Genomic DNA, 15,737 nt, shown 5'->3' with positions numbered 1-15,737 from the left:
AAGCCAGTTATAGCTACCTCTGCAGTAAATACCAAGAAGTGATACTGACAGGCTCACAACCACTTTTACAAGAGAAAGCCTGAAAAAAAAGTTTTTTTTTTTTTTTTTTTTGTTCAGTTGCTTTCTATAAAACTGTACAGAAAATAAGGATGGAGAAAGCACAAAGGCAAAAGAGAAGCTGAGAGATGAATTTCAGGAAAGTAAAGTAAAAAGAAAAGACCTCTGTCACACTTCTCACAAGTAATATATAATGTATCATACCGGCTTTTTATTTGTGTGTGAGTACCTAAAATTGTCTCAATGTATTCATCAATGAGACACAAAAACCTACCAGAGACAGAATTTTCTGACTGTTTCTCAAATTTCTGAAATAGATGATCAAATTTTTCACATACAAATGAAACAAAGGCATGATCCATGTTTGTATTGCATGCGTGGTATGAAGTGTTGATCTGCTGTGACCTATCCTTTTGATTGTTATTAAATACCTTTTGAATCACTCACAGGTCATCTAATAATGCAACTGGACAGGTGAAGAAAACGCTTCCAGACATTTAACCATGAGCGGGATGGATCAAATATATTTTGTAAAAATAAAAATTATCAAACCCATCAGCATTTTTGTGGCTGTTAACTGCCTGCATTTGGCTAATAACTGAACTCCAAAACAGAGAAGGGAGGTTTTTTTCTATGTCTTTCATCCTCCAGTGGAAAGAACAATGTGAAAAGAGGCCTAAGTAGATCTGCTTGACCTTGGATACAAGAACAGTGGCTGGTGGGCAAATATATGATACACAGATAAAAAGTGAATTTAAAGTATGAGATGATCCTGAAAATACTGATTTTAAAATGGGAAGAATCACCAGCTAAATGTACCTTCATACCTGAAAAAAATCTACATTGTGAGACCATATAGATGTCTAAATTTAAAAAAAAACAACTAGATTTCTTGAAATTCCTGAGGATTAAGTTTAAATAATGCCACAATTTGCCATCCCATTCTGAAAACAGAAGTATGCTGCCCAGCTAGTTCAGTTCAGCACTTCTCAACCCTGATAAAATTAGCTGACCCTTATTTCTCTCACATTAAAATATACTTCCATCACTCATAAAGTCATTGAATAAAATAGCCAAGAACAATCCCATGAGAAGTCTGCACCACAGTTTCCAACATGGGTGTAAACAAAACTTGAGTTTTGTTTAAAGCTAAAACAATCAGTTGTTTTAGCTTTATGTACTCTAAATATAAAACAACCTTTCAGAAAAGTTGTGTACACATTAAGCTGCCTATCTGCTTTTTAGTCCAAATAGAGATCAGTTGCTATTACAATTATCTTACAAACTAAATTTTTTTGACAAAATACTTACCCGGATTGCAGTGTAAATCATGTGTGGTTTGAAATAGGTTTCAAAGTTCTTTAACATCAAAACCTGTGTATTTAAATCAGAGAAGTGCATTGGTATCAGAATATGTTCTTCATTTTTATTGTTAATTCTGAAAGGCGTTGCATCATAAAGACTGATTATACTATTTTCAAATCTAGACTTAGAAGTGGAAATAAGCCTAAACCAAAACCCCATAAGCAACAACAAAACAGAAAGAGGGAGAAGGAAAAAAGATTTGTCTGGTAAAATGCAGTTTTATCTCTGAATTGCCCTTCATTTGTACGGTGGGTCAGAAGAAATAAACTGTGTCCGTAGACCTCTGATACACTTAAGTTAATGATGTGATAGAATGAAAAATCTTGATGAACATTAATTGAGAAGCCCAGTTCTGTATAGCATTTTAAGATCTGTATTGTGCAATTGATAAAATTAATCTAACTTCTTTTATCTATATTGTTTGAGCTTTTTATGGCAAAGTTCCTTTTACATTTGGCATGGAAAAAGTATAACAGACCATGTAGATCTGAGGCTAAAGAGAGCTATTTTCATTCTCCTGTGCTGTGTTGGCAACTACAAAATTCGGGGCAGATTTTGCCATTTTCGTAATAGATTTTATTGCAACCATTCACCATTTCATGGCTCACCCACTGTTCTCTAGTCTACCACATCATTAATTTTAACTATATCAATCTTTATGTAAATATAGACTGACTATATTATATTTTACCTCTAAAAGAAAAGATCACTTACCAGGGAAGAGTAGACAGCTTTATTTAACTTACTGAATCATTTAATGGAGTATTTAATAAGATAAGCATTTAAAACTACTTTCCTGTTTACACCATTACAAGAGAAGACTAGCTGAGAGGTCATGATTTGATTAGTTTCTTTTAATTTGGAACAGATTATGAAGACATACAGATTCCCAGGCAAATTGACTGGCAGGTCCTTTCTTCAAACCTCATTGCAATGTGTGTCATATTAGCTCTCTGCAAAGCATTAAAACTGTGGCTGGCAGCTCACTTTTTGGAGTTCATCACTGGTGGTTGCCTTTGAAAATTAATCCAGGGTGATACCCAGCAATGGAAAAGTAGAAATTCACACTTTCATCAAAGGCTTATTTTGCACAAATGCTATTTTAACCCTGAGCAATGAAAAGCATAGTTCAGTTTTTCCTTGACAGACTTTGACAAATACTCTGTAAGGTATATTTTAGAAATTAGGCCATATATATATATATATATATATATATGTAGACCCCGCATGAGGTGTGTTTACCTAAATTAGTGTGTTTTTCTACCTGGTTATAGGAAACTCATTGAACCATGGTAAAGCATAGCTCTCTCAAATGTCATTTGGCTTACAGTCCTGGAAAATTATATACAGACCTAGACATCAAGAAAAGCATCGGAGAAGGAAAGAGTAATTAACAGACTGGGGGCAGGTTCAATTTGGCACTGCCAAGACTGAGTGTTTTGGGGCATTGCAGTGGAAAATGTGGAAAAAAACCAGAATGCAAGATTTCCTTTTTCACGTAATGTAGATTTTCACGTTTCTGCAAAACACTTTGGAAGATGTCTGTGAACTACATTTTAGCTATTATGGAACTATGTTAGAAAATATTAATAATCCCATAAATCATTAGGAAAACTTCAGTTTATAGTGTCTTTAAAGTTAGTGATCATTATTCACAATGCCCAGAAAAGGAAAGCACTTTTAAATCTCAGTCCAGCACTGTCCTCAGTGATTGACAGGTTTTCCTGAGAACTTTTTTAGCCATATGAAGGGTATGAGACAAAAGAAAAGTTTCTTAATGTCCTGAATTATCTGTCAAACTTCTTGCCTCAGAGGAAATTTTGTGCCTGGGTTCACTCACAAATTTGCATTAGAAAACTGTTAATATGGGGGGGGTTAACTTAATCCTGATCTAAGCCTTCTGCAGTAGACATAACAGAATATGTCTTTTAACTGGGCTGTGAAGAGTTACTCTGCATTTACTGCAGGAGAAATGGGCAAGCCCATATTGATACTTTTCACTGATAACACTTTGAACATTCACAAGTGTAACTGTGTGCCCCTGTAACATATCATTGCTGATAACAGGCCACAGGCTTTGTACTGGGCTGGGAAGGCTTGAGGACTGAGGCTTGTGAGATTTACCTTTCCCTACCTGCAGCTTTTTCTTTTTTTCTTGGTTTAGCTGAGACAGATTTTTTTTCATTTGATCAGGTGGCTGTGGCTGGTTTGGTTCACCTTTGCTTATCACTGCCTTCTGGGGTTAAACCATGACAACAGCGTAATCATAGTTTTATAGAGGTTGTACTGACAAGTAATTTTTTTATGCAGAATGAGATATTTTCAGCTCTAACACAATGATGTCATGTAGAGACATTCAATCCTGGCACAATAGCGGAGACCTTGAGAGGCGGAGAGGCAGGATGCAGCGCAGAGGAGTTCAGGGCTGTGGTAAGAAGACATGGGGCATAGGCTAGTACTGGAAATGTCTGTGAACAACTAATCAGTGGTCAGTTGAAGAAATGCAGACCTAGACCTGACCAAAGTTTGTTTTAGGGGTAACAAAGAGGATAAAAGAACTATGCAATATCTGCAAAATTCCCCACATACTCTAAATTCAGATGTAACGTGGAGTTACAGAGCAATGCAGAATGGGAAAAGGTGTACAAATGTGTTGTCAAACTTATAAAAATCTGCCCAAGTGGATCACAGAGTGACAAAGAATAAAAGATTGACACAAACATAATCTTCCTGGCAGTGAGAACTCTGGACAACTCACCATAACATCACCCCAGCACCGGACTCAGCCACCAACCTGGCATGTGGAAGAGAAAGGCTAGGTGAGTCCACCACTAGGAAAAGGGATAGAAATTAAGACTTGTCTATATAAAATCTTATCTTTATTGTTAATATTATAATTATTGATACTTTTTCTTTACAGTGTGAATATTTTTTTAGTTATATTTTATTTTTCTCTTCCTGCAGTAATTAGATCTGGGCTTAGAGTGATTCTTGAATAGACTCTTGAGATTTCAATTATACTAACAATAAATTCTCTGCTTTATATATGAGGCATGTTTCCCATTTTCCCATAAACAAGATTCTGAGAACAACAGTAGAAATAAAATATGGTGGACTAATAAACAATGTTTAATAAATTACAGATGTTTGCCATTAACAGATTATAACACATAAGGAAAAGAGAAACAGTAATACATCAGAGGATACAGCCAGCAAAGTGTTATTTTGTGAAAGACATCTCCCAGTTTATCAATGTTTACTAAAGGACACTACTCACTGGCCTCTCTGATATCAGAAGTCCAGCTTCAGACAGATGCTTTTGTTCATATTGACTTCTTTGCTGTGAAATCACTGGGATATGTAATCAATAGTTGCATATGTGAATTTATCAGTGCTGATTTAAGTTTATATAACCTTAGCCATAGGTAGCTGAATGGATGTTTCCTAAGTATATACAGTAACAAAAAATATTTATTAATTTTTAATGTCAAGTGATAGTAACTTGAGAATGATTTGACATGTGTGCTCATTAATGTTTTTGAGTTATGTAGATATGTGTTTGTGCAAGGAATTTAGTGGCTGTTAGAGAGGTGGAGGTACTCATACCAGTAATTTTTTGTCTGTTTTTTTAGGATATGATTTATGAGCCTCCTGTTTGTATTCTGGCATATAAAATAATATATATTCCACAAGTTGGAGCCATTTTCTTAATTTGAAGTGTTTGAATGAATATTTACTTATTCACTTCAGTTATTTTAATATGAGAAGTAACAGTGACACACATTTGTTATTGGTAAGATAGGTATCTATTAGTCTGGAAATCGAAAATGAAATGTTAGGATACCATGTGTGCAGTAAACCCTGTCAGTTTAGAAACTAAGAGAACAGCATGACAAAACATTTAACCTTTTGGGTTTTTTGTTCTTACTCTGCAACCTCATTATTTCCAGACAACACAAATAATTGGTTCACATTCTTTCTCTGGCAACTGTTTAGCTTTCCAGCAGGATGCATTTTGATCAAATTATGATATTATAACAATCGCAGCCACTGATTGCAGTGACTGTTGAATGAGGTGGGAACAGAACTACCCAGAAAGAAGAACTGTACAGTATATATGAACTAACCTTCAGCCTGCTATTAGCAACAACATGCCTATGACTGCACTGAGTGATACAATTAGTGTTTAATTTTCCTTTACAGTGTCATCAGACTTTTTTCATACCAGTCATTGGGTGTATGAAAACTGATTCAAAATAGATTAGAACCTATTTTTTTTTTGTGAGAGCCAGTCCATTCTGTTTTACACTTGTAAAGTAATCAGAAAGGGAAACATCTTAATTTGAATTTAATCTCCAGTGAGCACATTGCTGACAGAAGATCATAGTCTGACTGTGACCTCATATAGTTTGACCATTATTTTGAAAAAAAAAAATATTTTAAAAGGAGCTATTCACTTCATTGAATTACAGGCTTAAGGGTGACACTTAGGGCGAAAAAGCATTTTCAAAAGAATACAAGATCATGTTTCTGTCATCTGAAATTTTCCTATATATATGCTTATTCTATAACACATAGTATGTAGAAAGTCTATGACAACTATATTCCTAATTTACGTGCTAAGTTTGTTTGCCTAAAATTGAGAAAAATCTAGAGCAAACTCTCTGAATCGCTGTAACTGTGCTGGAAGACAATTTAACAATTATACTTCTATAGCCTGAAACTAATCCAGTAAGAGGAAGGATATGTTATCTTAGAGACTTCTCTGTCTTGGATAAGATAGAAACCAGTAACAGTTCTTACTTTAACGATGATATACCCATTTTTGCAAGAATATGAAACTTGATATCAGTATCCTTGCCAAATTTCTGTATGGATGTCTATGTTCTACTTTTATGTATTTCTCTCCAAGTTCTGCTTGGCATCACACTCACCTTCTTGCTATTACTTACACTGCTATGTCATAGAATACTAATATTGTATTATAAGTAGATTTGAAATTGCTTTTGAATCCTCTCATCAGCAGCCTTTCTACTTAAGAATCGGGAGACAATTGTAGATTCCTTCTCAGGCAATAAAGCTTTTTAATGAAACACTCTAAACAGATTGCTTATCTCACAAGAATGTATCTCCTTGCTGTGTCTGTGTATGTACATAAATATAGGTAGTCAGTTATAGTCAGTTATATATGGCTCTTATATGACAGTTTCTCCTGTCTTTTCATTGCTTTTGCAGCTCTTCTCTTATTTTACCTTTAATGATAAGAGATAAACTTTTTGGTAACTGCACTAATGGCTCTTTGGAGTTATGAATTTGCCAGTGTTCAATAAAGTAGAACCTGCCTGATTCAAATACGTGCATCTTACATAAATGAGAAAATTAATAAACTGCCTGGATATTCTGGTGCTTGAGATTTACCACATCTTCAAAACTTCTTATTTAGCTACAGGATGATGGTAGGAGCAGAAAGATTTGAGAAGAAATTTTGAAGGAACACTAATATCTTAATAAATTATGGAAAAAAATTTGGAAACTCTACCTCCTTCTCTCTGACTCTTGTACCTGGTTGCTCAGGGAACTTTGATAATATTTCCAGCTAGGGCTTGTCCCTTAGCAGTTCAGCCCAAGACAGCCCTAAAGTAGTGAACTGTGAGTGCCTAAACATTTTGGAGACCAACTGGTGAAGATTTTGGGAACCATAAAATTTCAGTGCTTGGTAGGTGTATGTACGTGAATCACAGGTTTGTATATATTTCTTTCAAGTCCATAATTTTTTTTTATACAGTGAAGTACTTTTTAGAGAAAGGCTGAAATGCCTTTACAATCATCCACTGCATGAAGTGAAATGACATGGAAAGGCTCACAATAGCTCAGTGGAACTGGATCAGGTCCAATTCCTTATAAAATAACCAGGTTTGTTTAATCTGTATAGTATTTATTTCTGGTTATTTCCTTGAGATACACTGTTCCCAAGATGACTTTCGCTTTGTTATGACCTGTCCAAATTTCTAAAAATAATACAACCTGGAGTGAGACAGCTAGATAAGTAATTAAGACACTAAGACAGGAAATCAAATTAAGAAGCCACAGCCATGAGGAACTCAAGAGTGTCAGGACACTTGCAGACCAGACACAACAGATGGTAACTGTCTAAATCCCTTAATTTCATTGTTCAGTGACACAATATTGAAATAAATGTCTCTCACGCATATCCATACGATTACAGACATGCCCAGTAAGTGTTTAAAGCCATTGCTAATTTAGTCTTTCATTCGCCTAAAACCCATTATTTCAGTACTGATTTCTGATGAAATGTTACTAAAACCCTCTCTGTCCATGGCTCCTTCAATGCTGTAGCCTTCTTCTCACACCTGTTGTTCTGAATGTCAGAGCTGTCTACTCTGCACAAGAGCATGGAGCTGGATCCTAATTCCATGGTACTGACATTGCAGCATGCACCAGGTTTGTGCAAGCCAGATAGGAACCTTACAAAACTGTTCTTGGAACACAAAAATGAAAAAGCCTCTTGAAAAGATTGTCAGCAGTCGGTCTGAGAGACCCAGGGCTGAAGAAGGAGGCATAAAAGGGACAGGGAGAAGGGAAAAAGAGAAAGAATCAGAGAATTGGAACTAATATTTCATATTGTGTAATACTAATGATGTGGGTCATATCATCAGAGGAGCCAAAAAAATATTTCAGAGTCAAGTCTGATGGACACCTTTGCCAATGTGCATAGATGAGTTGGTCCTAATTAACAGACTCTAAGAAGAAAACAGGGAGAATCTGCTACTGAGTGGAAGCAGAGAACAAATTAGGCTGACTCCTTAGACACTCCTTTACAACAGTAAATGAAAAACTGCTGAACACTTAAAACACCAATGAGCTAAAAAAGAAAAATATATTTATTTTATAATATAAAGGTACTACATCTAGCATGAGGAAAAAATATTTTAAGACTCATTATATGAGATAAAGTTAATAAGAGCTTTGAAAGATTATATGTGCCAAGGGACTTGTGATCACTGCCTTGTAAAATTCAGTGTAAGCAACTCTATCTGATAACGTAATCAGTAGGTCATTTTTTCCAAAGACAATGAAAGACAGAGTGGACTGAAAGAAATTTTATGATATAAAAAGTAAAGAAGGCTTTGTCACGTAACTGAAAAGCCATTTTTAAAAAACTAAAAAGAAAAAAGCCTCATTAATCTGATTCCCTGGAAAAATAAATGTAGTGGTTATAAATGGAAAGACACTGCATAAAAGAACTCTGGAAGGAAATAGAGTGGTCTGATACACATGAAGGAAGGAAGGAAAGAAAGGAAGGAAATGAAAGAGAAAATAGAATGGAAAAGAGCAAAAGAAAGAATAAGAAAAAAGGCAGACAAGGAAAATAGAGTATAAGAGAAAGAAAGAGAAAAAGACAGAATTAAAAATAAAAGGGAAATAGAAGGAAATAAGAGAGAAATAGACAGAAAAGGAGTACAATTATGCAAAAAATAATATTTTTTTAAAAAAGATTCCAATAATAACAGAAAGTTTAACAACAGTAATGGTTTGTTACTGAATGGAGATGACAGTGGTCATCAGTGTTGCAGTTATCTTCTATAAATATTTCTGTCCTGTATTTCGAAAGTAGGGTGACACACTTATTAGACAAATGTGGTGCTTTCCAGATAAACCACATTTACAGGGAGTTAACATTTTAAAAACGCAGGATTAAACCCTCCATTGACACCACCAGGGATGTAGAAGATGTATTAGTGGCCGGGGTTAATTTGCGCATATATTTTGCAACATCCAGAGGCATTTCACTGGAGGACTTTACATTAGAAAGAATGTAAAAGTTAAGTCACATCTGAAAAAATACTGGCGATCAAACCCCGCTGACACACAGGGTCACTGTAGGCGAACATCACTGCCTACATGTTTGCATGCTGCAGTGAGGAAGCTTTGGTTAGTGAGATGGATAGCACATTTTTGTGGCTTTTCAAAAGAGGAAAGATTCCCCCATAGCCTGTACTTTGTGGCAAGGATTTTGTGTGGGTTCAATGCAACCTCTCGTGGTAGATGCCGCAACAGAAGGCAATTGCAAATACTTGCAAAGCAAGTTCAAATTAAAATTTAGGTATTTTAATTTAAAATCTGTTTAAATCTGTTACAGAAAAATGGTGAAAGCTTAACAACGTTATTGGTAAAATTTGACTAGCTCCAGAAGATTTATTCCTTTTGGAAAAAATCTTATCTGCAATGTTTTTACTCTGGGTCTAAGGCCTGGTAATATGGGCAAGAAAGAGGACTTCAGTGACCTTAAGATGGAAAGATTTGCAGATCAGTATTTTATGGACACTTTTCCAGGACTAAAGACTTCTGTCTTGGTTTTGGGCACTAAGATTTATCAAGGCAATAACCCTTGCAGCTCCTTAATGTGTGGATTTATGGCATTGTTGTCAAAGCTTCTCCAGAACAATCACAGCAAAACACATGAAACGGTTTAAGAACTATTTGTCAGAATCCAGAGAGAAGCTGTCAATGTGCTGCCACCTACAGAAACAAGAGTTTCTAACGAGCTTTCAGATGGAAAGACAGTTGGCCAAGCATTCAGAACTCTCATCAATTATCTGAAATGATACATAATTAATAAAAGTTCACAGATGACATGAAATTGGCAGAATGGTGGGAAGCAGAAGATGCAATAGCTGTATCCAGAGATGTAGCTTTCCTGGCAACATCCACTCCACAAAATGCCTTGTAAGCTATAAATACAAAGCTATACACGTAGAAATAATGAAAATGTGTGGCACTACCTGTGACTGTATCCTGGTATCTTCCAGGGAGTATCATGGAGGAAAGCATAAAATCACTGCAGCACAGATGACTGTTAGATAAAAGCTGATCTATTCTCAAATTTATTTACAGAGGAATAATCAAAAGGAATGAAGAGAGAAGTATTTTCTTTCTATATACATTGTAGGAGTACAGTTTCCATCTTTTCAATAGGCTTATAAAACATGAACACAAATTAAAAAAATAGAAGAATATTATTTCACTGGCTGGAGAAATATCTAAACTGAGAGATGCAAGTTTTTCAGAAAGAGATACTTAATGTGACCATTACTTAATTAAAGTGCCTGCACATATTCAAGGGAAGAAATACTAAACATTATTTGACTCTTGTTATAGCCTAGAAAGGTATGAAAACCCCCATACAGTTAGAAATTAAAAACAGAACTTCTTGATTTTGATTTATGGTCTAAACATAGTGATTAACCATAGGTGAAAAAGAAAAAAAATCTCATACTCTCTTACTAGATGATTTTCTAGTTTGTATAATTTCATTAAATAAAACTTCCTTGATTCAGAAAATGGATAATTAAATCAAACATACAGATTCCAAAATAGTACTATTTGAAATTAATATCAGAAACAATTCAGGGGTGGGGGAGAGGAATGGGAGAGGCAGAGTGGTTGGGGTGGTGTTTTTTTGCTTTTGTTAGTTTTTGATTTGATTTGATTTCACAAGTCTGAATGTCTTTGTGTGAATAAGGGCTAGGAATGGTCTAACAGATTCTTTAGAACTTAAAATCTAAAGATTCTTTAGAACTTAAAATCAGTAAATCAAGCAAATATTTCTTTCTCAGAAATATTAGAGCTTTGGGCACTGACAGTATTTGATAACAGATGTACTTCTATATTTACAATGCACATTTGACATAGCAACTTTAATTGATTTTATGTCTTATTTGTTTGTTTACTTGTTTTAAATAGCAATTGTTGACCTTTGCTCTAGGGTATACAAGTCCTTTTCAGAAGAGCTTTGGCATGACTGTGGTAGGCTCTGAAACCTGTAGTCCTCTTGTGCTTGCTTTCTGCACAACGATGTATTACATATTTATTTAAATCACTTATTTTCTCAAGCAAGCAAAATAATCTTCAGAATCAAAAACATATTCTGCTCCCTTTTATGCAATATTTCTGTAATCCGATTATTCAATGATATTTTGATGTTAGCAAATACAAGATCCGAATTTAATCATTAAAGCGCTGGACCAAAATGACCCTCCCTGCAATTTAAACTTTGTAAATACAACTTTTGAAACTATTTTCTTCTTAATTACCCTCTTTTTAGTTTTAGCACTGCCACTCTGGAAAACTGGTTAAGTTCTGCTAAAGTATTTAAGAGTATGCTACACTACCATCTTCTGGAAAGAGATGAAAATAGAGTTTTTAACTATTTAAGATCTAAACAGTTTTTGTTGTCATCCTCATTTGCAGACTGTATTGCTTGTTCTTTATAAAGCCCATTTGAGATTTTTCTGAACAGGGAAAACCTAAAATACTAAGATTTAAGCTTGTGTGATTAAGAAATCTCTCCTTCAGGAGGGAGTTTTTTCTTTCCTTCCTTTAAACTGCACTTCAAATTATAATTCTTAACATTTTAAGCCTCATTTACAATTTATTTGCACAGCATGGAATCTTTTCAGATCAAGACAATTTTGCTGTAAAAGACCCTCATTTCATCAGCTGAAATACAGAATTTAGCTCTTTTTATATTTTCATTAACATCAGCCTAGAAAGCAAAGTTCACATACAACATTCAAAGTTGTATAAATTTCCAGTAAATGTATCCAAGCTTGTGGGTTGGCCTGTTAACAGAGATAAGACTGTTTATGAAGGTCAGTCCTGGGAGCTGAGTGCCTAGATTTTAGTGAAGCAAGCCAAAAAGCAAAACATTTTTGGATCAAATAAACCGATGGAATAGTTGCAACTGAAACTAAAACATACTTCTTTTGAAATTAAAAGTTCTGCTCTACATTAAAAAAAAAAACAGACACGAACCAGTATAGCCCTGGTATTGATGTTTCCCATATTTCACATTCTATGTAATGAATATATTATAGGATATTTTTTAGAAAATTCTCTAATTTTGCTAATTTGAAACAGCATTCATAAAAGGCTAAAGATCTTTGATGCTGAAGTTAACCATCCTTTTAACTATGATTTTTATCATAGTAAGTAAATGGTATTGCATTTCTAGATTCCTTACTCTTATAAATACGGTTCACTGAATTGTTTTTTTGGGATATTTACTGTAGGAATATGTATCCTGGGATACAACGACAGGAGAAGTATTTAAAGATCTGCATAGTGAAGTTGGAAAAGAAATTCTGTTTGAAACTACTATGGGAACACTATTAGCACACTCTAAAATGTCTGATGAAATTAGACTGTTCAGGTTCCTTAAGGAAAACTAATAGTTTAGAAAGACAGATAGATGTGCAGACTTAGCAGAAAGGAAGAAATATTCCAAATTATGTGGCCATCTGTGATATTTCTGCTTTCGGTATTTCTTCATTTCCTGTTTGAACTGGTAAAGTGGGGCAACTAGTGAGGAAGAGGAAAAAAACTAATTTTTGTTAATCTATACTTTTTAATTTACACATTTTATACTTTCAAAATCCAAAGATAATACCACAAAAAAGAGTAGCAGTGCTCTCTTTTTAGGGTTTTTCTGGCTTTGGTGTATGAGGAAAGTAGATATGAACAGATATTCTCTTTCATCTGATACTTCAGTAGAATTTTATACCTGTGCTCATTGCACTTATGACTCACCAACAAAATTGAAAATCAGCATCCTACCTTGACTGCACAGTTGGATGGCTTTCACATGGAAGAATTGAATATGGCAATGATAATAACAAATCTATTAAAAGTTAAATGGCTGAAGAGCTATCTGGATTATGAAAGTCTTTGGAGTTTGTTAATCGAAATTTCAGTCTTTTCCTTTGAAATTATAGGGTTTGTACTTTAAAAAAATTGCTTTCCATTGAACTAAAAATACATTTATTTTCAAAATAAGAAATATTCAGGTAAGTGCAATTCCAAATGCTGTAATGGCTAACCTATAAACTACATGAAAATTTAAAATTAGTGGAAGATTGCTAATTAAATTCAAATAAAATTCATAATTTTAAGGAGGTGTAATATTTCCATTAGCCGAGCTGTGCAAATTAATAAGAAAAATAAGTCCACCCAGCTTTATTTTTTCCCTCTTCTCAGATGCTTCAATGTCCTGTGTACTTGTTCATTTCACTGTGATTTGCTTATTTAGTTATTTTACAGTGAATATTTTCCATCACTGCTGTTCTGAGTGGTTTATCTCTATAAATCATTTGGCATTCTGTCTGTTCAGCAGTACAGATTTTATCCTGAAACACTGGAGGAGAGTGCATGTTCTAGAACAGAAATTGAGTAAAATTTGGTCATTATATCTTCGGGGTGATTTCTAAGATGCTGATTCTAATTGAGCTGAAGCTCTACTGCTTGATGGCTGGATTAACTGAACATACAGTGATCATGAACAAACAAATGAAAATTCATTCTTGGAATCACTTGAGCACCAGCAGAAAAAGCGCTCTCATTATAGCCCCAGATGTAGTGGCATTTGTCCAGGACACTTGGCTTAACAAACCTAGTCTTGTAAAAACGTCAAGGGACTTTTCATGATCACATAATGAGAACTGCTGCCTGATCTAAGGTAAGGTGGTTGCTTCTAGAACCTACTTACACAAACATTCTTTTACTTTTATGATTGATGTGTCAGTTATGAAAACTCCTATTGGTACTTTTTTTGTGTGTTACTATATATTTTTTTTAAATTACCACGTAAAAAACACTGCTTTGGTTTGAATATCACTTTACTGGGTTGCTCATCTTTGGTTTCTTGCATTATTAAAATAACAGTAGTCCTGGTTTTGATATAGCTGTATGTCTTGGCATCTTTTTCCCCTGGAATAACATTTTGCTTGATTTTTATTTACAATGTATTTCAATTTTTACAATTTGTGGTTAGTTAGGAGGAAGTAGGTCTCAGGAAGTATAAATATTGAGATCCTACTTCTGGAAGAGTAAAAAAAAATCTCATTCATCTGTGCATCCATAGATAGGTATCCTGACTTCATTAAAACTATTCACGTGTCAAAAATTGTCAGTGTTAAGATAATGAACACTTATACTGATAAGCATGTTATGGACTTGGTTATACTTTCCAGTTGTTGATGAAATAGGAACACGCATATTATGTGTTTAAGCTCAGTTTTTCCTGGTTCAGAAATAAAGGCACAAGCACTTAAAAGAGGGAAAGAATTAATGACTGAGACCAGTAAAATTGGAATTTTTTTCTTTTCAAGTCATGACACAAGGGCAGCGAATAACTAGAAATGCATGAGAAAGGGTCCTAAAGTAAAAATAATTTTATAATTAAAGATTCTGTCATATAGCATAAACAACACAGATATTCCAGGTGTACAGCATGGTCTTCCTTCATTAAGCTTTTTTGCTAAATATGCACATTATGATGCCAAGACTCCAGGGGCATATTAGCCCCAGACATCATCCACCAGCACATGTGCGTGATCTGTGTCAGCATTCCCCTTGCCTCAGAAAATCACTCAGTTCAGCCTGGATCACTTTAGTACCAGCGGGGGATTTATTTATTCCAGTTTCTTTATACGTCAGTGGTTGGGGTGTTAGCTTGGCAGACTTGGGTGTAGTCCCCACTTGGGAATGTCAGATCATCTCTGCTTCAGTTGACTGCATATAAAATAGAAACAGTAACACAGGCCTTCTTTGCAGGAGTATTGCAAGGTTGAGTGCATTCAGGTTTGCTTCTTCAGGCAGTGATTGCAAGGGCTGCAGGAGATGCTCAGTGAATGGTGCTCTGAAAAGAGTTAGGCAAAGTTCTTTCATCTGATGTAAGTGATGCACCGTCATGCAATGAGCGGGTGCAGAGAGAAAAGGCAAAAGAGAGACAAAGGCAAAGGCAACTTTTCATTTGCTTTCAAATGTTTCAAATTTCCGTCATCGAGCAACTTTTTACACAGGTAGATTTAGACAGGGCAAGGCGGAATTGCTTTAAATTAAAAAAAGGAAAAATTTAGATTGGATGCTAGGAAGAAATTCTTTAGTCAGAGGGTGGTAAGGCGCAGGAAGAGGTTGCACAGAGAAGTCGTGGATGTCCCATCTCTGGCAATATTCAAAGTCGGGTTGGATGGGGCATTGAGCAAGCTGATCTACTGGAAAGTGTCCCTGCCCATGGCAGGGTTGGGTTGGAACTATATAATCTTTAACTTCTCTTCCAACCCAAACCATTCGATGATTCCATGATTCTATGATTATATTGTTACATTAGCAAGTGGCATTTTGGTCACTTTTTTAAAAAGCATTGCATACTTAGTACTGAATTAGGGGTGTCCAAAAGAGAGATGTTCACTAGTAACAATTGCTAAAAATTTGTCAAAGGAGTTTAGTATCTTTTA

This window comes from Lepidothrix coronata, unplaced genomic scaffold (genome assembly GCF_001604755.1).
Source record: "Lepidothrix coronata isolate B3197 unplaced genomic scaffold, Lepidothrix_coronata-1.0 Scaffold251, whole genome shotgun sequence".
Lineage (NCBI taxonomy): Eukaryota > Metazoa > Chordata > Aves > Passeriformes > Pipridae > Lepidothrix > Lepidothrix coronata.
Note: the sequence above shows the minus strand (reverse complement) of the source record.